At 46.3% G+C, this 23,326-nt stretch overlaps 1 protein-coding gene across 1 annotated transcript in view; it reads right to left on the bottom strand.

The window, feature by feature from the left end:
* LOC119461884 (hydroxylysine kinase) overlaps positions 1–23,326 on the bottom strand; it is a 435,160-nt gene that overhangs the window by 5,154 nt on the left and 406,680 nt on the right. The window lies entirely within an intron of this gene.

The following is a 23,326-nucleotide window of genomic DNA, read 5'->3' as shown; positions in this document are numbered from 1 at the left end:
GTTTCGAAACGCGGCAGCCTCTACACATGCATCCACTGGTGCTCCGCGAGTGGCCTCCGAGACCAGGTGCCTCGCTAGTCAGGGCCCGCACACTCTCAAGTTTGACAAATGGACACAGAGGGCGAAAAAATCATAAACCAAGCGTAGCACGTCGTCAAAAACTTGCGCCGGTGAGTGCCGTAGTCTCCCGCTAGAGGCGCAGTAGTAAGCGCAATTTCAACCTACAAACTAACTCCCACACTTATCCTAGTGTTTTTATTTTATGACAAAGAGTACAAAAATATTATTCCTAATTATACATTGTACTGTTGAGTAGTACCACTATTGTTTTTTTGCCATTATAAACGCAAATTAACGTTCATCATCATCGACCTCCCACGTGACCTTTGAGTGAAATAACTTTTATTACAGGTCCGGCGAGGACCCGAACTCGTCGCGCACCCGGCTAGTCCCACGTCGGGACCGGCAGGTCTAGCCCACCGGCTCGGTCGCGAGCACGCCGGACAGCCAGGATTTGCTTGTCTAGAGCGGGGCTACGCAGAAGCGAGTCCCACTCATCCTTTCTGAACTTGGGGTATCTCGACCCGCACTCCCAGAGCATGTGTGCTAGAGTGGAGGTCTGCCCACAGGATGGGAAGGCGTCGTCGCGATATACGTCAGGGTAAACTTCGTGCAGAACGGCCAGACACGGATATGTGCCGGTCTGTAAAAGTTCAGTTCAGTTCAGTTCAGTTTATTTACCTTAAAGACCCCTGACTTCAGGGGTATTACATAAGGGGTGGGTACAACATTTGACTTTACAATTGTTCAAGTAACATATGCACACACAAATGTGTACACATATACATATTCAAGTACATGCACACATGTATACAGATATTAACGCTTATATATGTACATATACATACACGCATGTAAATACAAACATATATAATGAAAATTCAAGTACAACGTAGTTGCAGATGGTCAGTGACCTCTTGTAAAAATACGGATGGGCAGATTATTTCGACAATGGCAGGAGGGAGGCCGTTCCAGACTGCCGCCATGCGGAGAAAAAACGAGGCTAAAAATGTTGATGTTCGGGAACGTGGTCGTGAAACCTGTTTCGAGTGGCTGGTTCGGTATGATATGCGCGATGCGGACGTGATATAAGGTGCTTGGTGAAGGGTAGGACTGTAAAAGAATTTGTGGTAAAGACAGAGGGAAGCGATGCGCCGACGTAAAGCGAGGTCTGGAAGCCCAGATAGTAATTTCAGTGACGTGACGCTGATGTCATATGAATATGAAGAATGGATGAATCGAGCGGCGCGGTTTTGTACAGCTTCAAGAGCATCGATGAGATATGCTTGATGCGGATTCCAGACTGCGGAGGCATAATCAAGTTTCGGTCGCACAAGTGATGTATAAGCAAGTAATCTTACGTGATTTGGAGCGTTCCGCAAATGACGTTTTAAAAAACCTAAAGTTTTGTTAGAAGCTGAAATGATGTTATGCACATGCGTACGCCAAATCAGATCGTTTGACACAGTGACACCGAGGTATTTATAAGTGTTAGTTGATTCTAGAACCAAATTATTAATTGTGTACGCAAACCTCCGAGGGTTTTGGCTGCGGGTGAACGACATGCTTTTGCATTTGTTAACGTTTAATGTCATTAACCAAGTGGTACACCATTCTGAAATGTTAGCAAGGTCACTTTGTAGGGTTAGCTGATCCGGAGTGTTTATTACGGCGCGGTAGATAACACAGTCATCGGCGAACATGCGTATATTACAGGATACATGCAAAGGTAAGTCGTTGATATAGATTAGGAATAGGAGCGGGCCAAGAACCGATCCCTGGGGGACGCCTGACGTTACTGAAACCGGAGTGGAGAGGTGGTTATTTATAACAACATATTGCGATCGATTAGTAAGAAATTCTGTAATCCATGTTAAGACAGTAGGATGTAAATTTAACTGGGAAAGCTTCGCAAGCAATCGTTGGTGAGGAACTTTATCAAACGCTTTCGCATAATCAAGAAAGATCGCGTCAGTCTGTACGTTACCATCCAGGTTAGTATGGATGTCATGTAGAAAAACGGCAAGCTGTGTTTCACATGACAACCCCCTGCGGAAGCCATGTTGTGAAGGATGAAAAAAGTGATTGCTGTCAAGGAAATTAATTATGTGGGAGTAGATCACATGCTCCATGATTTTACAGGGGACGCTTGTTAGAGATATAGGGCGGTAATTAAGTGGGGAATTTCTGCTACCTGACTTGAAGACCGGAACGACCTTCCCTGTCCTCCAGTCGTCTGGAATGACTCCTGAAGAAAGTGACTGTGAAAAAATTAGGGTGAGATAAAGTGAGACATTGTGTTTGGTGTTTTTCAAGATTTTGGAATTAATTTCGTCCATTCCAGCTGAGGATGACAATTTAGTATTTTCTATTATGGATGAAATTCCATTTTCACAGAAAGTGATCGCTGACATGCCGTAATCAAAGTGAAGTGAAGGTAAACGGGAGGGTGCGGTCAGTTCATCGGAAAATACTGTAGCGAACGTGGTGTTGAACAAGTTGTAAGTGTAAAAGTGTAAGCGAAACAGCTTGCGCCCTATTCAATTTGGGATGAGGGGGTGGAAAGACCCTTCTGGACATGTAAAAAAATTTTGTCACCTCGTTGTGAGTAGCGGGAGCATCCCTGTGGCCGTAGGGGGGAGGGGTGTCGGCTCTCCTTACAGAGGAAGCGCGGTCGGTGAGGTCGCGCGCAGTCTCGTGAGCAGACTCATCGAGGTTCGGGGGAGCACCCTCGACCGACCCTACGTGAGCGGGAAACCAGTGAATCGAATGATGCGTGAGAGCATCCGGATTGGAGACGCTAAGAAGACGAGCAGCCTGCTCGGCGATGCGACCCTTCTGAAAAGCCCTAACTGCCGTTTTGGAATCGCTGTAGATCTCAGACCCACGACCGTCTAGCAGGGCGAGGGCGATGGCGGCTTGCTCGGCGACTTCGGGGTCTGAAGTGCGAATTGAAGCGCTATTGGAAAGCTTGCCGCTGGAGTCGACCACGACGACGGCAAAGGTCTTTCCATCGCTGTACTCCGCGGCGTCGACGAAGCGTGCTCTGATGCCTTGTTGATAGATCTTTTTCAGAATTGCTACTGCTCTCGCCTTGCGTCTGCCCTCGTTGTGGACGGGATGGACGTTTCGAGGCATGGGGGCCACTTCGAACTTGTCTCGAATGCACCTAGGGATCGGGGTACTGACCCTCGAAGATACCACAGGAGGGTAACCCAGCTCTTCGAGGATGCGTTTACCTGCCTCTGTGGTGGTCAGGCGAGAGAGTTGCGCGCGTTCTTGGGCTTCGGCAATCTCCTCGGCGGTGTTGTGTACCCCCAGCTTGAGGAGATCTTCAGTATGGGTCCTAATGGGTAGCCCGAGAGCCCTTTTCACTACTTGGCGGATGAGAGCATTGAGCTTGTCTCGCTCCGCTCTGAGCCAGTTGTGCATAGAAATCGTGTACGTGAAGTGGCATAATACGAAGGCGTTGATAAGGGTGAGGAGATTGGCTTCCTTCATGCCTCTGTGTCTGTTTGCGATTCTGCGAACGAGGCGGAAGGCGTTGTCCGTCTTTGCGATGATCTCGCAGAGAGCCGTTCCGTTAGCGCCGTTGTATTCGACAAACATGCCCAGGACCCGAATGACGTCGACCCTGGGTATCACCCCTCCATCACAAGTGTGAAGACAGATGCTGCTTTCGGAGACTGGCTTCCAATCGTTGGGTCTTCTTCCCTTCTCTTTTCTGTAAAGCAGAAGCTCCGACTTGGCGGGGGAGCACCGAAGTCCGGTGGGGCGGAGATACTCCTCGATCACGTCGATGGCCTCCTGCATGGCTTCTTCGACTCTGCCCTCGCATCCCCCGGCGCACCAGATGGTAATGTCGTCGGCGTAGATGGTGTGCTTGACGTCCTCAACGCATGCCAACCTCTCGGAAAGACCAATCATACAGATGTTAAATAGTGTGACCTTTCGCCTGGATTTAACATATTTACCGGTATCTTCGGGTACACGGCAAGCACGGATTCACTGGTTGGTACACTTATGCTGGTTGCTTATTTGAGCTAAAATCACTTTATTGCGCTTCGACACCTCGCGTTATTTAACTTGGGGTGAAGTGACGTGTTTCCGACCTGAGATGTAAGCCCGAAAGCTAGGTTTTGGTCGTGAGCCATGCTGCTTAAATCGTTATTTAATATTTGTCTCCTTAATTCACAGGCGGACACAAGTTAACGAACTAGATCCTGTATTACATATGGGTAGTAAGGAACCTCCGTTGCCGTTTATGATTTTTTCGCCCTCTGTGTCCATTTGTTAAACTTGAGAGTGTGCGGGCCCTGACTACATCGAAACGGGAGCCGGGTGCTGCTGCGACTGAGGATGGCAATACCGGTGAGTCGTTTAACATTGCTGCTAAAATCGTTATTTAATATTCGTCTCCTTAATTCACAGGCGGAGACAAGTTAACCAACTAGATCCTGTATTACATATGGGTAATCAGGAACCTCCGTTGCCGTTTCTGAAATAAACCCTTAGTTGTGAGGCCGTCGTTGTACACACAATCACGAAAGAGAGAGGGATATCGGAACGCGCGTCACATTTTTACCTCGTTGTAGCCGTGGCTACAGGCGACTGAGTAGCTTGGTTAGCCTGGTCAATATATATATTTTTTCGAGTCCACCGAAAACTTATTTCGACCACTTATTTCGAATAACCCTTTGGCAAATTGAAGTGAAAGTACTGATCTGAATGTATTAAATAGTTGGACGCATGATAATTCACCCATATTTCTTCCTTGTTGGTTCCGATGTTCTTGCTGTTCAGTTTGGTTTACCTTAGCACATTTATTTTGCAGTAGTGAAGTAGTGCATCACGTTCGTTTAGAAAAAGAATGCATCAGTTCTAACAGCTTTATGTCTTTCATGCCTTTGCTTGTGGAACCAGCAGTGTGATCTCTTCTAGTGTATAAATGGGCGCAAGAATGTTATCATTTGTTATCCTAATAATACTTAAGGTGTTGACACGCATTGTAGTTAGGCAGACATAAATTTTATGGACAGTACCAATATTTACCATGCTGATGAAGCACCGTAGAACAAACAGTGTACATTTGCATATGTTCTGCAGTGACAAACCATTACAATATATATGTACGTCAGAGTTTCTTGCATTTCATATTGCCAAATTTTGTTTTTCAATTTCTGATGCAGTAAAAATTTCTGTTCCCGACATCCAATAAAGAAGACGACACCAGTGTAAAGCAACACACTACACACATTAAAAAGAAGCTACTGCCTGCTACAAGGCCATCGTGTGGACTTTTGCTGCTACTACCAGGTAAACAACACCGGGTTCAGAAATAAATATGCTTCATATACACTGTATTGGCTTGGTAGTCTTGGGATACATTGTCATTTGTTTGTAGCAGATGATATGAATGTTTGTTCCTATTTACGGTGCAGCATAATTGGTTCAAACATAGAAAGCACTACACAAGTTTGGCTAATCTCTGCTGCATCTCATGTGTTACTGTTCTGCCCCAACAGAGTCTGCACCACGGTATAAGAAGAACAGGTGATCCGATGGAAGCGCGCGGCGTGTCTCACTAATGTTGGGATGCCGCTAGGTGGCGCACGCGACTAGGAGGCTGGGCGTCGGGGGCAAACACACCCTGAGCGCCCGCGTTTCAGCTGTTTCAGCCTGCGTTTTTCAGAGCGCCAGCTAGCGTTAACGCTCTCATATTGAGCTTATCATCATAATTTCCCGAAAGATTAAAGAGTTACTTGAGAGTGTCGCTAGGCTTGCTGCATTTTTAAATCAAAAGCCTATATTTCGCTCAAAGCGGCGCTAACAGTCCGCATTTTTGTTGAAGCAACTGACAATTCATTTTGCAAGTTACGTTTCGACGACGAGTTGCTATCTGTCGTCACTATACGCTGCGTCCCCCTTTTCATTTCTCATGCGAGAAGAGTGCGTAGGGGAGTACCCCGTACAATGTCCTCCTGAGTGTATATAAAGGCGCTTTCGCGTAATGCGGTGAACTGTGCTATCATTGTTCTGTAGACTCAAACGAAAATTTAGTTTGCGCGTTTCCCATACAGGCTCCGTGCATAGTATTGGGCCCATAAAGCACCAATTTAAAGGCTGTTAGGGGCGAAGCTCCTAAGGGTGTGGGTCTGTCCCTCCTCTGTAGTATGTAGTAGTAGTAGGTAGCCACGTCTACTTTTATTTTTGAAAAAATTCCGAAAGTTGTGTCCGTAGCGCGGAATCGAACCAGGGACACCTCGCTTCCGAACGCGCGGCGCTAACCACTACGCCACGAAGCTTTTTTTTTATTATTGAACCACTACGCCACGAAGCGCACATGGACACACGCACCACGATGACAATAAATACCCAACATTAACGAAAGACTGCGCGTTTCTAACGCGTTTGTGCTAGCGCGTTACGGCCCGTGTAAGAAGCTGGTGTAAGACGCTGTGGCCTCTCCGCCTTACCCCCGTATTCATAAACGCTCCTCGACTTGTACTTGACTTGCCACCGCCTTGGGCAGCGCGTTCGAAACGCGTTGAAGGCGGTGGCAAGTCAAGTTCAAGTCGAGGAGCGTTTATGAATACGGGGTTATACACTAAATGAAATTATGGGGTTTTACGTGCCAAAACCAGCTCTGATTATGAGGCACGCCGTAGTGGGGGACTCCGGAAATTTGGACCACCTGGGGTTCTTTAACGTGCACCTAAATCTAAGTACACGGGTGTTTTCGCATTTCGCCCCCATCGAAATGCGGCCGCCGTGGCCGGGATTCGATCCCGCGACCTCGTTTTCAGCAGTCCAACACCATAGCCACTGAGCAACCACGGCGGGTGGGGGTTATACTCTCTCAGCAGTCATGTGATGGCGTCGGCAAACGCGGTGCACGTTCCGGCATGTGTAAACGGCTGCGTAAGACGCTGTGGCCTCTCCCCCTTACTAGAGAGTACTGCACGTTTCTAATGCGTTTGTGCTAGCGTCCCCTTAAGCGGGACATGGTGCAATTATAATGAAGGGCGCTGTTATAAAATAGGAATGACGTCACATATGGCGCGTGTCATTGGTGGAAGTCAATCGTTCGATTTAGTGCGGCGATACTGGGCGAATTACACGGAAGATTCACGGTCTACCGATGATTCCCTCCGGAGCTTCGCCCACTCATCCTCATTCACCCCGTGGATATCCGGTGTTTTTTGTTTCTTATGAAGCATGCGGCACCTTGCATGCGTATATCCTTATACGCATGCTCCTTAATAAAATATTCATGATAGAAGACGCCGATCGTTTTGTTGCTTTTTTTATTCAAAATTACGAGGCAGCAGAAAAACAAATGAAAGCAACTTTCAAACCAACAGAAATGAGGTCCATTGATGTAGAATATACATACCCAGCTGGGACATTTTTCCTGGCGAGACGGATTTTCAAAGAGCGTGTTGAAGTTGATGCTGTCGGTGTTACCGTCATGTGATGCCGCACTGAAGTCCTGAATTTTGCGAGGTCTTGTGGACTGCTGAGCTGCTATGGCTAACGTTTCCTTGTCCACACGATAAGTCTCTTGAGCTCTTGCCTCTTGCATCACATATACTTTTGCCTGCGGTTCTTGTAGTCCACTGCCTTCAGGTTTTGATTTGCGCTTGCCGTCAGCTGGAGTCTGTTCTGTGTTGGCTTCGCTATTCTGGTTCTGGCCGTCTTCTATTGGCACGTCAGTTGCTAGCTCCAGTAACTCATGATTCACTACATTTGGCTTTCTGTTTCTTCTTTTTCGCTTGTGGTTTCTGCCTATTGCTCTTTCTTTCGGAAGCGCTTCGCAGGCGTCAGTTGTCACGGAACACAGTTCTTTGAAAGTGTAGTGTGAAGTAGCCGGAAAGTGAGTCGGCACAGCATCTCTAGCTAGATAATCTCTTCGGGTCGTGCTGGCTAAAACAACTCCGTTGTGCATTGCCGTCCATGTTTTTGACACGTACATTGGGTCGAAGTTTTTTCGCACACGTAGTCCCCTGGTCGAAGGACTCGGTCTTCGCGTTGTATGGCATCCCGCCATGCTTGCATTCGACTCGTCTCTTTAGGGACACTGAACATACATACTTTCTCTTTGCACGAGTCATATCCACTCTTGCAGTTTGGAACGAAACACTTCTTGCCCATAGTCAGGCTAGATTCGTCTCCGCCAGGCAACGTCGCGGCTCAAACGGCAAATCTCTCTTCCCTTTCTTGCGATTAAACGGATTCGTCCTTTTCCATTATGTATACCACGGGAACACTATTAAGCGCTTACCGAGAACAAGGGTGACTGATTGCTCAACGGTAAAGCAAACGTTGCAAAATATTAAGAAAAGATAACTTATCGTCTGCCCGCACCACTTTTCTGCGACTGCTTCCAGGCATTGTCAAACGCCGTCTGCTAGATCCAGCGACGCGACCGCAATGCCGGAGACATTATCGTCTGTTTCGGCGCCTGAGGGATTTCAATTAGTATAGTGGCACACAGAGACAGTAAAAAATTTGTTTTAATTATTTTAAAGGAGCTTTACGTACAGTTACAATTATGTACACGTTCGAATTTCCCGCTTTTTCAGCCTCCTAACGTGTGCTGCCGTGCAGCGGTGCAGACGTGAAACTCCACCATTAGTGAGACGCGTTGCGCAGCAGCGGTCGCCGTGTCGTCGGATCACCTGTTCTTCTTACATCGTGGTCTGCACCAAGCACTCCTAGGCCCTCATCACAGGAGCCCTCGCATATATACACCAATAGGAAGGGGCTAGAGCCGAACTCGCAAGGCTTTCACATCACGAACAAAGAAGCGGATCCAGAAGTATTTAGACGAGATACCAAGTCTACGTGGGACTGTATCAAGACTTAAAAGAGCCTCAGCCGTCATTCCACCAGCACGGATATTGGCAGAGTCATCCAGGTACCTCAACAAAAGAAATTCTTCGTGTACAGATGCGCCTCCAACCTCTCAACAAGCACGGACGACGCTGGCCAAAAGAGTTCCATCAGTTTGTCCTTCCTTAATCAGCTTCCTGGCCGTAACAAATTCAATTTATGCCAAGTGTAAATTCTTTCTATGAATGCAAGCTTTTTCATTCCCCATTCTTGCTAGATATCATTCTTTTTGCTTACCCAAACATAAAGGTGAACCGATTCTTTGCTCATACCAGGGTCCTTCAATACTTTCTTCTGGTCATGAAACTCCCGCCGAAGTTTCATATAGGGAGAAAAGCTGCCACCAGAGGCGCCGCCGTGAGTAGAAGGGCGCCTATGACAGTGTAATCCAAAAGGATTTGTGGGACATACTGGGCACTCTAGATGTGGAAAATGCAGCAAGTAATCTTTTAAAAGATATCTATAAAAGTAACAAGGTGCTTATAAAATGGGAAAACAAGGTATCTGGGCCTATAGAGATACAGCAGGGGCTTAGGCAGGGGTGCCCTCTGTCACCTCTGTTGTTCATGCTGTATTTACAAGGATTAGAGAAAAAATTAGAGAGGAGTGGACTTGGCTTCAACCTATCCTTTTTCAAGCAAGGAGAATGGATTAAACAGTCATTACCAGGACTGATGTACGCGGATGACATTGTACTTATGGCTGACAGCAAGGAAGATTTGCAGAGATTAATGGACATCTGTGGTAAAGAGGGAGATAGCTTAGGTTTGAAGTTTAGCAACAAAAAATTGGCAGTAATGGTTTTTAATGATAATCAGGGCAGCGAGCATAGGATACAGGATGTTATGCTGGAAGTGGTGGATAGGTACAAATGTCTTGGAGTGTGGACAAACAATGGGACAAACAAACAATACCTAACGGAACATGAAAAATATGTAACCGCTAAAGGTAGCAGAAATGCCGCTGCGATGAAAAATAGGGCACTCTGGAATTACAATAGGTACGAAGTGGTGAGAGGGATTTGGAAAGGGGTGATGGTCCCTAGTTTGACTTTCGGCAATGCGGTCCTATGCATGGGATCAGAGGTTCGAGCAAGTTTGGAAGTTAAGCAGCGAGGGGTAGGTAGACTTGCTCTGGGAGCACACGGAAATACAGGGTGACATGGGATGGACGTCATTTGAAGGCAGGGAAGCCAGCAGCTAGATAGAACTTGAGGAGCGATTGAGAGAAATGGCAGAAACCCGGTGGGCAAGGAGAGTTTTCAGTTATGAAAAATACATTACATGAGGAATACAGTACAGTACATGAGGAATGTTGACACAAAGTGGAGGAAGCTGACCGGAAAATTGTCAATCAAATATTTGGACTGCAGGAGAGGTGCAAACCAGGAATCAGCGGTTAAGAAATAGGTTAAAGAAAAAGAGAGGGGTATGTGGAAAACAGGATGCAGAGGAAATCTGCACTGGGAACATACAGAACTTTCAAGCAAGAAATTGCGAAAGAAAATATCTATGACAATTCTAGGGGAAGCTCTTTCTTGTTTGAAGCCAGGACGGGAGTATTGCGGACTAAGATCATCATCATCATCGCCATCAGCTTATATTTATGTCCACTGCAGGACGAAGGCCTCTCCCTGCGATCTCCAATTACCCCTGTCTTGCGCTAGCGTATTCCAACTTGCGCCTGCGAATTTCCTAACTTCATCATCCCACCTGCTTTTCTGCCGTCCTCGACTGCGCTTCTCTTCTCTTGGTATCCATACTGTATCCGTAATCGTCCACCGGTTATCCATCCTACGCATTACATGGCCTGCCCAGCTCCATTTCTTCCGCTTAATGTCAACTAGAATATCGTCTATCCCCGTTTGTTCTCTGATCCGCACCGCTCTCTTCCTGTCTCTTAACGTTACTCCTAAGAGTTTTCGTTCCATCGTTCTTTGTGCGGTCCTTAACTTGTTCTCGAGCTTCTTTGTTAACCTCCAAGTTTCTGCCCCATATGTTAGCACCGGTAGAATGCAATGATTGTACAGTTTTCTTTTCAACGACAGTTGTAAGCTCCCGGTCAGGATGTGGCAATGCCTGCTGTATGCACTCCAACCCAATTTTATTCTTCTGTAAATTTCTTTCTCATGATCAGGGTCCCCTGTGATTAATTGACCTATTAAATGCATTCCTTTACAAACTCTAGATGCTGACTGGCAATCCTGAATTCTTGTTCCATTACCAGGCTATTGAACATTATCTTTGTCTTCTGCATATTCATCTTCAACCCAATTCTTACACTTTCTCGATTAAGGTTCTCAATCATTTGTTGTAATTCGTCTCCATTGTTGCTGAATAGGACAATGTCATCTGCAAACCGAAGGTTGCTGAGATATTCGCCGTCGATCCTCACTCCCAATTGCCTGCCCAGTCTAAGAGCTTGAATACTTCTTCTAAGCATGCACTGAATGGCATTGGAGAAATTGTGTCTCCTTGCCTGACCCCTTTCTTGATAGGTAACTTTCTACTTTTGTTGTGGAGAATCAAGGTACCTGTGGAATCCTTGTGATATTTGCTAAGATATTCACGTACGCCTCCTGTACACCTTGATTGCGCAATGCCTCTATGAATGCTGGTATCTCTACTGAATCAAATGCCTTTTCATAAACTATGAAAGCCATATAGAGAGGTTGATTGTACTCTGCAGATTTCTCGGTTACCGGATTGATGACATGGATTTGATCCATCGTAGAATATCCCTTCCTGAAGCCAGCCTGTTCTCTTTGTTGGCTGAAGTCAAGTGTTGCCCTGATTCTATTGTAAATTATCTTAGTGAATATTTTATACAATACTGAAAGCAAGCTAATGGGTCTGTAATTCTTCAATTCTTTAACGTCTCCATTCTTATGGATAAGTGTAATGTTGGCGTTCTTCCAGCTCTCTGGTACAATTGAAGTTGTGAGGCCGCAAGCTTTTCAATCATGATATCTCCTCCATCTTTGATTAAATCTACTGTTATTTCACCTTCTCAAGCCGCTTTTCCCCTGGTCATGTCTTTCAAGGCCCTTTTAACTTCATCGCTAGTTATAGAAGGAGCTTCTGTATCTGGTTCATCACTATTTCGAATGAAAGTAGCTTGGCTGTTTTGGGAACTGTACAGGTCAGTATAGAATTCTTCCGCTGCTTTTACTATGTCATCGAAATTGCTGATGATATTACCATACTTCTATGATCTTGCCTGGTCCTATGCCAAGCTTTCTTCTTACTGATTTCATCCTGCGTCCATATTTTATGGATTCCTCAAACTTTCCCACGTTATAATTTCGAATATCCCTTATTTCTTCTTGTTGATCAGTTTTGACAGTTGAGCGAATTTTATCTGATCTCTTGAGTTGGAAACTTTCATTTTTTGTCGTTTCTTTATTAATTCCTTTGTTTGTTGGGAGAGCTTCTCTACTAGTTGCCTTGGTGCCTTACCTCCCACTTCAATTGCTGCTTCTGAGATAAGCCTAGTTACGGTTTCGTTCATTACCTCTATGTTATCTTCATCTTCTTGTTCTAAAGCTGCATATTTGTTTGCGAGCACCAGCCTGAATTGGTCGGCTTTCACCCTTACTGCGTCTAGGTTGGCCTATTTCGTCTTGACTAATTTCACTCTTTCTTTCTTCAAATTGAGAGAAATCCTAGACCTCACTAACCTATGGTCACTGCACTTTACCTTACCTAATACTTCTACATTCTGCTGGGATCGGCAGAGAGTATGAAATCTATTTCATTCCTTGTTTCTCCATTAGGGCTTTTCCAGGTCCACTTCCTGTTGCTGCGCTTCCTGAGGAATGTATTCAATATTCGGAGTCTATTCTTTCCCGTGAATTCTACCAACATCTCCCCTCTTGCATTCCTAGAATCGATGCCGTAGTTGCCAATTGCTTGCTCGCCAACCTGCTTTCCCCCCAATTTTGCATTGATGTCGCCCATGACTACAGTATACTGAGTTTGCACCTTTCTCATTGCAAATTCGACATCTTCATAAAGCTGTTCTATTTCTTCATCATCGTGACTGGAAGTTGGGGCGTAGGCTTGTACTACCTTCATTTTGTACCTCCTATTCAGCATTAATACGACGACTGCTACCCTCTCACTAATGCTGTAGAATTCATCAATGTTGCCCGCTATGTTGTTATGAACTAGAAATCCTACCCCAGATTCTCTCTTATCTGGAAGACCTCTGCAGCAGAGGATGTGGCCGTTAGTCATCACTGTGTAAGCCTCACCAGTTCTTCTAACCTCACTAAAGCTAATAATATCCCAGGCAATGCCTGCTAATTCTTCAAATAGTCCTGCTAAGCTAGCCTCACTCGAGAGGGTACGCGTGTTGAACGTTGCCAGGTTCAGTTTCCATTGGCGGCCTGTCCGGACCCAGAGATTCTTAGCGCCCTCTGCCACGTCGCAGGTCTGTCCGCCGCCTTGGTCAGGTGCTCCGCAGCCACTGGGGACTGAGGGCCATGGGTTAATTGTCGGAGTCATGAGGGAGGTAGTGGCCGAATGCTGAAACCAGGGAGGCCAATTCCTGTTCTGGTGAGGGAGTGACTTTGATGAAGCTTAGTGGGCCTGCCTAGTTTGGTTGCACCTGACCTAGTATAGCCCCACTAGCTCTCGGCAATGTTTTTTGCCGGTGTCAGGCACCTCTCCATGCCTGAAAATGTAGTGGACTGGAGCAGGATTCGAACTTACGACCTTCAGATTTGAAGTCGGGTGTTCTACCTCTGCTCCACGCCACCACTCTGCGGACTAAGATGAACCGAGTCAAGTACCGAGGTATAGACTCGTTGTGCGGTGCGTGTGGAGAGGAAGAGGAAACGGCTGAGCACCTCATACTTTTCTGTAACGGGCTTGGCCCTGCAGTGCAGGGCAACGGGGCTGATTTTTTCAAAGCATTGGGGTTTAGGGGCAGTGAAGGCAAAGAGGACTTTAAGCGGGTAGAAATAACCAAGCGGAGGTTATCTGATTGGTGGCTAAAATCAAGGCAGGGGTGAAATTTCACCCACCACAAAGTACAAAATATGTTACTAGTCATGGCTGGCTGGCGTATTCAGCCTCATCTATCCATCCATCCATCCATCCAGGGCACCGATATGCCGCGCTTCGAAGGGTAGTCCCGCGTTCGCGTGTATGTTTGCCATGAAAAACATCTCGCCCACATTTTTTTTTCACTGTGTTCGCTAACTGAACATACCACTTCAGTTACCGCAAGATTATGAAATGGCATTTGATTCAGTAGAGATACCAGCATTCATAGAGGCATTGCGCAATCAAGGTGTACAGGAGGCATACGTGAATATCTTAACAAATATCTACAAAGATTCCACAGCTACCTTGATTCTCCCCAAGAAAAGTAGAAAGTTAGCTATCAAGAAAGGGGTCAGGCAAGGAGACAGTCTCTCCAATGCTATTCACTGCATGCTTAGAAGTGTTCAAGCATGCAGTATTCTTAGACTGGGCAGGCTTAGGAGTGAGGATCGACGGCGAATATCTCAGCAACCTTCGGTTTGCAGATGACATTGTCCTATTCAGCAGCAATGGAGACGAATTACAACAAATGATTGAGGACCTTAATCGAGAAAGTGTAAGAATTGGGCTGCAGAAGATAGAATAACAGTAGATTTAATCAAAGATGGAGGAGATATCATGCTTGGAAAGCTTGGGGTATTGGTAAGTGTGACAATGCGCATCTTCCTGCGCACTGTAAGGCCTGTCATTGTGAGCCACGCTTTAAGCAAGTGTCGATTCTGGGCAAAAGTGGCGACAAAACTTCGTGGGAGTTGTTGGAAGCTTTCTTTATTAAAAAGAAAGGGTCTGATTGTGTTAGTGACACATCCATCACATTGTATTCTGCAGAAATGTGCTTTCTTGAAAAAATGTTATCATGACCATGTAGTTCCATGTCATACATTGGCTCTCTGCGCACGCGCGGAAGTTAACTATCTTTCTGTATGTTCTGACACTGTCATTAAACAGTTGGTAGTTTGGCGCTTCACTGTCTCCTCTCTTCTGTCCCCTTTTCACAAAATGCATTTCATGACCATGTAGTTCCATGTCATACATTATCTCTCTGCGCACGCGCGGGAGTTAACTATCTTTCTGTATGTTCTGACACTGTCATTAAACAGTTGGTAGTTTGGCGCTTCACTGTCTCCTCTCTTCTGTCCCCTTTTCACAAAATACATTTCATGACCATGTAGTTCCATGACATACATTGGCTCTCTGCGCACGCGCGGAAGTTAACTATTTTTCTGTATGTTATGACACTGTCAATAAACAGTTGGTAGTTTGGCGCTTCACTGTCTCCTCTCTTCTGTCCCCTTTTCACAAAAGGCATTTCGCGCCACAGACAAGTTTACCTAGGAAATACACTGAAGTGGTTGATTGCAGAATCTCATTGCAGAAACTTGGTCGTGGTCGCTTTATTACGTTTCTCGGATTTGGGGGGCCTGGCAAGTTGCATTGGGAAGCAGTCTCTCGAGGTAAGCACCTGGTACTTAAGTCCGTACAGCGACATAGACTCCCAATTTACACGCACCATGATTGGTGCTGTCCATTCCGTCATTTCCTTCTGCAGCCGTGTGTAAATTTTGCTTGTCGCCTTCGTTGGACGCAATTTGGCGTCAACAGAGAGCAGCTTACATGCTTACATGGTCCGAAGTGTATGAAGTTGATAGCCACATGGGTGTAAAGGCCCACAAATGTGGTTGCCAAAGGTGATGCCCAAGAAACCGACTTGTCCATATTGGGACAAAGTGCGGCACCAAGTGTGAGCCACATAATAGCGACCCCTGAAAGAAAAGAAACGTGCAGGCTGGAAAGGAGTTAACGCTAAAATGCTGGGTAGTCGACGTCGCAGTGTTGGCTGTGGCAGCAGATGCCTGCGTCAGCTGAATGCTTCGCAATGCAAGTTGCTTATCTTCAACGATGACTGTCGGTGCAAACAGGTGGGATATGCTGCCCAATCGGTTTGCGTTTCTTGTTGTCGCTTGTTACCAGACCACCATGTGCAACGAAGGCAAGCACTGCGCTTGTAGTTGGACTGCTGAATGCGCCTAAGCGACCCGTGTACGTCATTACTCACTGTTACCATGTGGATCTTAGCCAATGTATAGTGTATTGTCTGAACATTATGCCTTGATTGCATGCAGAATCTCATTTTGCTGTTATCTCACTTCTTTATGGTCGCTGTGATACGTTTCTTGGATGTGGCGACCTGGTCAGTTGCATTGGGAAGCAGTCTCTCGAGGTAAGCACCTGCTCCCGGAGTCCGTACAGCGACATAGACTCCCAATATACACGCACCGTGATTGGTGCTCCCCATTCCGTCATTTCCTTCTGCAGCCGTGTGCAAATTTTGCTTGTGGCCTTCGTTGGCCGCGATTTGGCGTCAACAGAGTGCAGCATACATGCTTACATAGTGCGAAGTGTATGAAGTTGTGGCTTCCTGTTCACTCACTTGTGGCTTGTTTGTATGGCGTCAGTAGAGGCTCTTTGCTCTCCTGGCAATTTAACACATTTACAGGATTTTCTACCTTCCTTCCAAGATGCGTTTCATAACCGCAGCATTCATGAAACTTGGCTGATATTCAAAGAAAAAATAAACAACTTAACGAACCGGTTCATACCAAAAATTACCTTTCGAACGCATGAACAAAAACCATGGTTTAACAATTCGTTAAAAAGGCTAGAAAACAAGAAGAAACGCATGTATCGCGCCGCCAAATGCAGGACGAATACGTGTGCATGGGAAAAATACTACGCTGCTGAACGCGCATACCTATCAGCGATTCGCAAGGCGAAAGATGCATTCTTTGGTGATGACCTTCGGAAACTTTTAATCAATAACACAAAAAAATTCTGGCAGGTGATAAACCCTCAAGAAAGGCGCAGTGTAACACTTACCAATGACGAAGGTGAAACGGTCGACGATGTAGAGTGCGCGAACCTTTTTAATGCAGCTTTTGTATCTGTATTTACAGAAGAGCCTACCACGTCCCCGTTTTCTTCGCGTACGAATGCATCAAGTGTCATGCCCACCATTACATTTTCACAGGAAGGTATTTCATCGTTAATTGACAATCTTAAACTCACATCGTCGGCCGGCGTGGATAACATTAATTCGAAACTGTTAAAGAATACTAAACATGTCGTCGCAGTATTCCTGTGTTTGCTATTCTCGCAGTCACTTTCAACTGGAGAAATACCATATGACTGGAAGGTGGGGAGGGTTGTTCCCATCCACAAAGCAGGCGACAGGAATTGTCCGCTTAATTATCGCCCCATTTCATTAACGAGTGTGCCCTGTAAGCTCATGGAGCACGTCATGTACACAGAAATCATGAAGTTTCTTGACTCGAACAAATACTTTCATTCATCACAGCATGGGTTCCGCAAAGGCTTTTCCTGTGAAACACAACTGGCCATTTTCCTGCATGATATTCACACCAACTTAGATTCTAACCTCCAAACAGACGCGATGTTTCTAGATTTTGCAAAAGCGTTCGACAAGGTACCACACCAACGTCTACTACTAAAACTTTCTCTTGCGAACCTTAACCCCGACATTTTGCGATGGATTGAAGCGTTCTTGACAAACCGATCTCAGTTCGTTACAGTTAACAACTGCGCATCTAACCCCCTACCAGTGACTTCCGGTGTACCGCAAGGATCTGTTCTTGGACCTCTACTCTTCATAATATACATCAATGATCTACCCCTGCACGTGTCTTGCAACGTTCGTTTGTTCGCAGACGACTGTGTCATTTATCGAACAATTACTAGCACATCTAATCAAGACTTACTTCAGGAGGACATTAACTGCTTACAGCAATGGTGCGACCGTTGGTTAATGGAACTTAATCCCAAGAAATCAACTTGATGGTATTTTCTCGTCGGCGCGATCCATTTCCTTACCAATACACAATTAATAATATTCCCGTGTGTTCTGCGCAGTCTTACAAGTACCTAGGTGTTACTATATCTAACGACTTATCCTGGCGCACACACGTCAGTAATATCATTTCATCTGCTAACAAATCACTGGGTTTTCTCAAGCGTCATCTAAAACGTGCCCCCAAACCTGTTAAACTACTGGCCTACCAGTCAATAGTCCGACCAAAACTGGAATATGCATCCGCCATATGGAATCCACGCCAAACATACCTCATCAACGCACTCGAAGCCGTCCAAAACCGCGCCGCAAGGTTCATCCATTCTAATTATTCATATGACGTGAGCATATCTTACTTAAAGAAAGAATTGAATTTACTTCCCCTTTGTACGCGCCGGCGCACTGGAACCCTTTCACTTTTTCATAAGTTCTATCACACCTCGCTTAATCAACCACCCTATATCCTACCCGCAGCCCGAACATCTCATCGTACACGACACACTTTTCAAGTGGGCCGCCGTCGCATGCGCACTGTCACCTTTTCCGCCTCATTCTTTTGCCTTGCCGCTACAGATTGGAACAACCTGCCCCACCAAATCGCCGCCATCACTTGCCCTCGTACGTTTATGAAGAGTGTCACTGCGCACTTTTCACAATGAAAGTGACTTGTGCTAACATACTTATATGCTCGTGCAATTTAGTTTGTATTATTTAGGTCTATGTGTTTGCGCTGACGTATGTAACACTTTAACTCATGTTGTTTTCTTTAGTTCTTTTATTGTTTGCGTGTTCATTTCTGTATTATACAAATTATGTACTAATGTATTCCCACCCCTTATGTAATACCCCTGTCAAGGGGTCTTTAAGGTATTAAAATGAAATGAAATGAAATGAAACACCAGCTAAGCGGCAGGCGAGGCACTGAGGCACTGTTGCCGCAAAGCCAACAGGGCCGGCGCGGCGCGTACCAGCGTACGCGACCGGTAAAAAGCGGCCATATTGGATTTCGCACAAAAAAAAAATTGATTTCCACTTCCTGTTTGACCAGCGCCATCTGTCGGGTACCCCAGTGAGTTCCATGCGTTGCCACTTCTTATTTTGGTACCACTGTGGAAAGTACAGTTTCCTTTCTCTAATGTTGGTTCTTTATTCTATGGGCACAGTTGGCGAGAGGCTTTCATGGAGCTGCTCACGTCGGCGTCAAAGACGTTCATGGAGTTGTGGGGCAGCCTTCTAATGCGTCGAGTTTCTGTCCCAGTGACGTGGGTTCACTTTTCGCTACGACATTGTTTGTTCATCCGGTTCACAGTTTAGTGCACCCTTTTGTAGCTTAAACAAGATGAATGAAAATGTTCCCGACGAAGCACCGATTGCGATAGCAAATTATACAGCTCTACGAAGTAGGGATAGTAGTTTTATTGGCTGCATAAATTTGTCAACATTCGCACACTAAGTTGTCAAGCTTAGTGTCACGCGCGCACGGGCAAATATACACACCTCTCACTCGATGAACAAGGCCACTCGATGTCTAAACGCTCGCGTGGGGAAGTGCGGCCGCAGGAGTGAACCTTCGTGCTTCCCCTCGCTTCAATGCGAATTAAGTGGCGATAACACAGCTCATCCGAAGCTATCAGCCCTCGGCATCGCGGATGACTTTCAAGGTAGGGCCCGTGCGGCCGCGCTCAGGCACCCCATGCGCAGGCGCCGCAGGAGTAGAAAGATCCCTTCCCCCCGGTGCCTTGCGCGCGATCCAAGAAGGCGCGCTTCGTTCCCGCCTTCCTCCCTTGCACGCACGAGATCGAGCAAGCATTCTGGGCACTGGCACACACAGCATACGACGCGCGGCCACGATGTTATCGCTCTTTGGATTTTATACGGAAAAACTCGGCGACGCAGACCACGGGAACACGCCTCAAGTCTCCATATAACTGCGATCGCAATAATAAATAAAATTAAGTACCTCAAGGCTTGGCCATCATGAAATCCAGTGCAGTATCGAAAACACGAGGCAACAGAATTAAATGGGAGCGGAAGGAGAGAGCTTTTTCAGTGTTAAGAAATTATACGAACTGAACTTCGCAGTGCTTACAGTTTCGTTTGTGTTAGTGGGTAAGACTTAATGATATAAGTCATCATCATCGTTATCATCATCAGCCTATATGTATGTCCACTGCAGGAGGAAGGCCTCTCCCTGCGATCTCCAATTACCCATGTCTTGCGCTAGCTGATTTCAATTTGCGCCTGCAAAGTCCCTAACTTCATCACCCCACCTAGTTTTCTGCCATCCTCGGCTGCACTTCCCTTCTCTTGGTATCCATTCTGTGACTCTAATGGTCCACCGGTTATCCATCCTACGCATTACATGGCCTGCCCAGCTCCATTTTTTCCTCTTAATGTCAACGAGAATATCGGCCATCCCCGTTTGCTCTCTGATGCACACCGCTCTCTTCCTGTCTCTTAACGTTAGGCGTAACGTTTTTCGTTCCATTCCATCGCTATTTGTGCGGTTCTCAACTTGTTTTCGAGCTTCTTTGTTAACCTCCAAGTTTCTGCAGCATATGTTAGCGCCGGCAGAATGCAATGAGTGTACACTTTTCTTTTCAACAGCAGCGGTAAGCTCGCACTGAGGATTTGGCAATGCCTGCAGTATGCACTCCAACCCAATTTTATTCTTCTGTAAATTTACTTCTCATGATCAGGGTCCCCTGTGAGTAATTTACCTAGATAACCGTACTCCTTTACAGACTCTAGAGGCTGACAGGTGGTCCTAATTTCTTATTCCCTTGCCAGGCAATTGAACATTATCTTTGTCTTCTGCATATTAATCTTCAACGCCACTCTTACACTTTCTCAGTTAAGGTCCTCAATCATTTATTGTAGTTCGTCCCCATTGTTGCTGAAGAGGACGTCATCTGCAAACCGAAGGTTGCTGAGATATTCGCCGTTGATCCTCACTCCTAAGCCTTCCCAGTCTAAGAACACGAATAGTTCTTCTAAAGATGCGGTGAATAGCAGGAATAGATTGTGTCTCCTTGCCTGACCGCTTTCTTGATGGGATAACTTTCTACTTTTATTGTGGAGAACCAAGGCGGCTATGGAATCCTTGTAGATATTTGCCAAGATATTCACGTATGCCTCTTGTACTCCTTGATAACGCAGTGCCTCTGACTGCTGGTATCTCTACTGAAACAAATGCCTTTTCATAATTTACGAAAGCCATACAGAAAGGTTGATTGTACTCCGCAGATTTCTCTATTACCTGGTTGATGACATGGATATGATCCATCGTAGAATATCCCTTCCTGAAGCCAGCCTGTTCTCTTGTTTGACTGAAGTCATGTGTTGCCCTGATTCTATCGGAGATTATCTTGGTGAATATTTTATATAATACTGAAAGCAAGATAATGGGTCCATAATTCTTCAGTTCTTTAACGTCTCTCTGCTTATGGCTTAGTATAATGTAGGCGTTCTTCCAGCTCTCTGATACACCTGAAGTCATGAGGCGTTGCGTATAAAGGGCCGCAAGCTTTTCAAACTTGATACCTCCTCCATCTTTCATTAAATCGAATGTTATTCCATCTCCTCCAGCAGCTTTTCTCCTGGTGATCTCTTGTAAGGCCCTTCTAACTTCATCGCGACTTATAGAAGGAGCCTCTGTATCATGTTAATCCCTACTTCGAATGAGACTATCTTGGCTGCTCTGGGAACTCTACAGGTCAGTAAAAAATTAATCCGCTGCTTTTACTATGTCATCGAGATTGCTGATGATATTACCCTGCTTATCTTTCAGTGCATACATCTTGCCTTGTCCTATGCCAAGTTTTCTTCTCACTGATTTCATGCTGCGTCCATATTTTACTGCTTCCTGAATCTTTTCCACGTTATAATTTCGAATATCCCTTACTTTCTTCTCGTTGATCAGTTTGAACATTTCAGCGAATTCTCTCTGTTCTCTCGAGTTTGCCACTTTCATGTTTTGTCGTTTCTTTATTAGGTCATTTGTTACATGGGAGAGCTTACCTAGTGGTTGCGTTGGTGCCTTACCTCCCACTTCAGTTGCTGCTTCTGCGATCAGCCTAGTTACGGTTTCATTCATTACCTTTATGTTGTCTTCATCTTCCCGTTCTAAAGCTAGCATATTTGTTTGCGAGCACCAGCCTGAATTGGTCTGCTTTTATGCTTACTGCGCCTAGGTTGGCTTGTTTCTTCTTGACTAAGTTTACTCTTCCTCTCTTCAAACTGGGAGAAATCCTATACCTCACACTGCAGTTTACCCTACCTAACACTTCTACATCCTGACTATGCTAGGGTTGGCAGAGAGTGTGAAATCATATCCCAGGCAATGCCTGATAATTCCTCAAATGCCCTGCTAAGCTAGCTTCCCTCGAGAGGGTGCACGTGTTGAACGCTGCCAGGTTCAGTTTCCAGTGGCGGCCTGTCCGGACCCAGAGATTCTTAGCATACTCTGCCGTGTCGCAGGTCGGACCACCGCCTTGGTCAGGTGCTCCGCAGCCGCTGAGTACTGAGGGCCATGGGTTAATTGAAGTCACGAGTCATGATGGGTTAACAGAAGTCATTAGGGAGGTTGTGGCCAAATGCTGTACCAGGCATGCCAATTCCTGTTCTGGTGAGGGAGTGACTTTGTTGAAGCTTAGTGGGCCTTCCTAATTCGCTTGCACCGGCACAAGTGTAGCCCCACTACCTCTCGGCGATTTCGTTTTTACAGCGTAAGCTGTTATGGGTTCATTCCAATAGCCGTTTCGGTTTGCGTCGTTGTCCGCCATTGCCGCCGCCACCGTGGCCGCCACCGCCGCGTAACCACTATCGCCCGACATGCGAAAAAAAGTACCCACTTTCCGTCGGGATCGGACCCAGGCCCGCTGCGTGGGAGGCGGATACTCTACAACTCAGCCACACAAGCGCTTGCTATCGGGTAGCTAAAAGATGCCCTAAAACGCTCCCAAGCGCGCAGGGGCAGACGACCCGAGCCTCCGTCAGTATGGTGGCGCCATCTAGTTAATGTGCCTGCAAACGCAGCACGCCCGACATTTAAGTTGCAGTTGTAAGGCTTGATCGGGCTCCGCAGACTACTGTGCAAAGAGCATTACAAGCCGGAACTCGCCATCGACGCTGGGCGGGCAGGTCAGATCGTGCTCGGCCAAACCAGGCGAAAAGACTGTCGCGAATAGACTGTGGTGCCTGGTGCCCAAATTGGAGCTACTCTTGAGCCGCTCCACCCGGCTTACGTTGAGACTGTGCTGCGTGTGCCGCGCAGGTCTGTGACTTTTTAGGGGCGAAGCTCCTTAGGGTGTGGGTCTGTCCCTCTTGTGTAGTATGTAGTAGTAGTAGTAGTCGTCGTAGTAGGTAGCCACGCCTACTTTTATGAAAAAAATTCCGAAAGCTGTGTCCGTAGCGCGGAATCGAACCAGGGACCCCTCGCTCCCGAGCGCGCGGC

Source organism: Dermacentor silvarum, chromosome 8 (genome assembly GCF_013339745.2).
Source record: "Dermacentor silvarum isolate Dsil-2018 chromosome 8, BIME_Dsil_1.4, whole genome shotgun sequence".
NCBI classification, from domain to species: domain Eukaryota; kingdom Metazoa; phylum Arthropoda; class Arachnida; order Ixodida; family Ixodidae; genus Dermacentor; species Dermacentor silvarum.
This window is presented reverse-complemented; position numbering and strand designations above follow the sequence as displayed.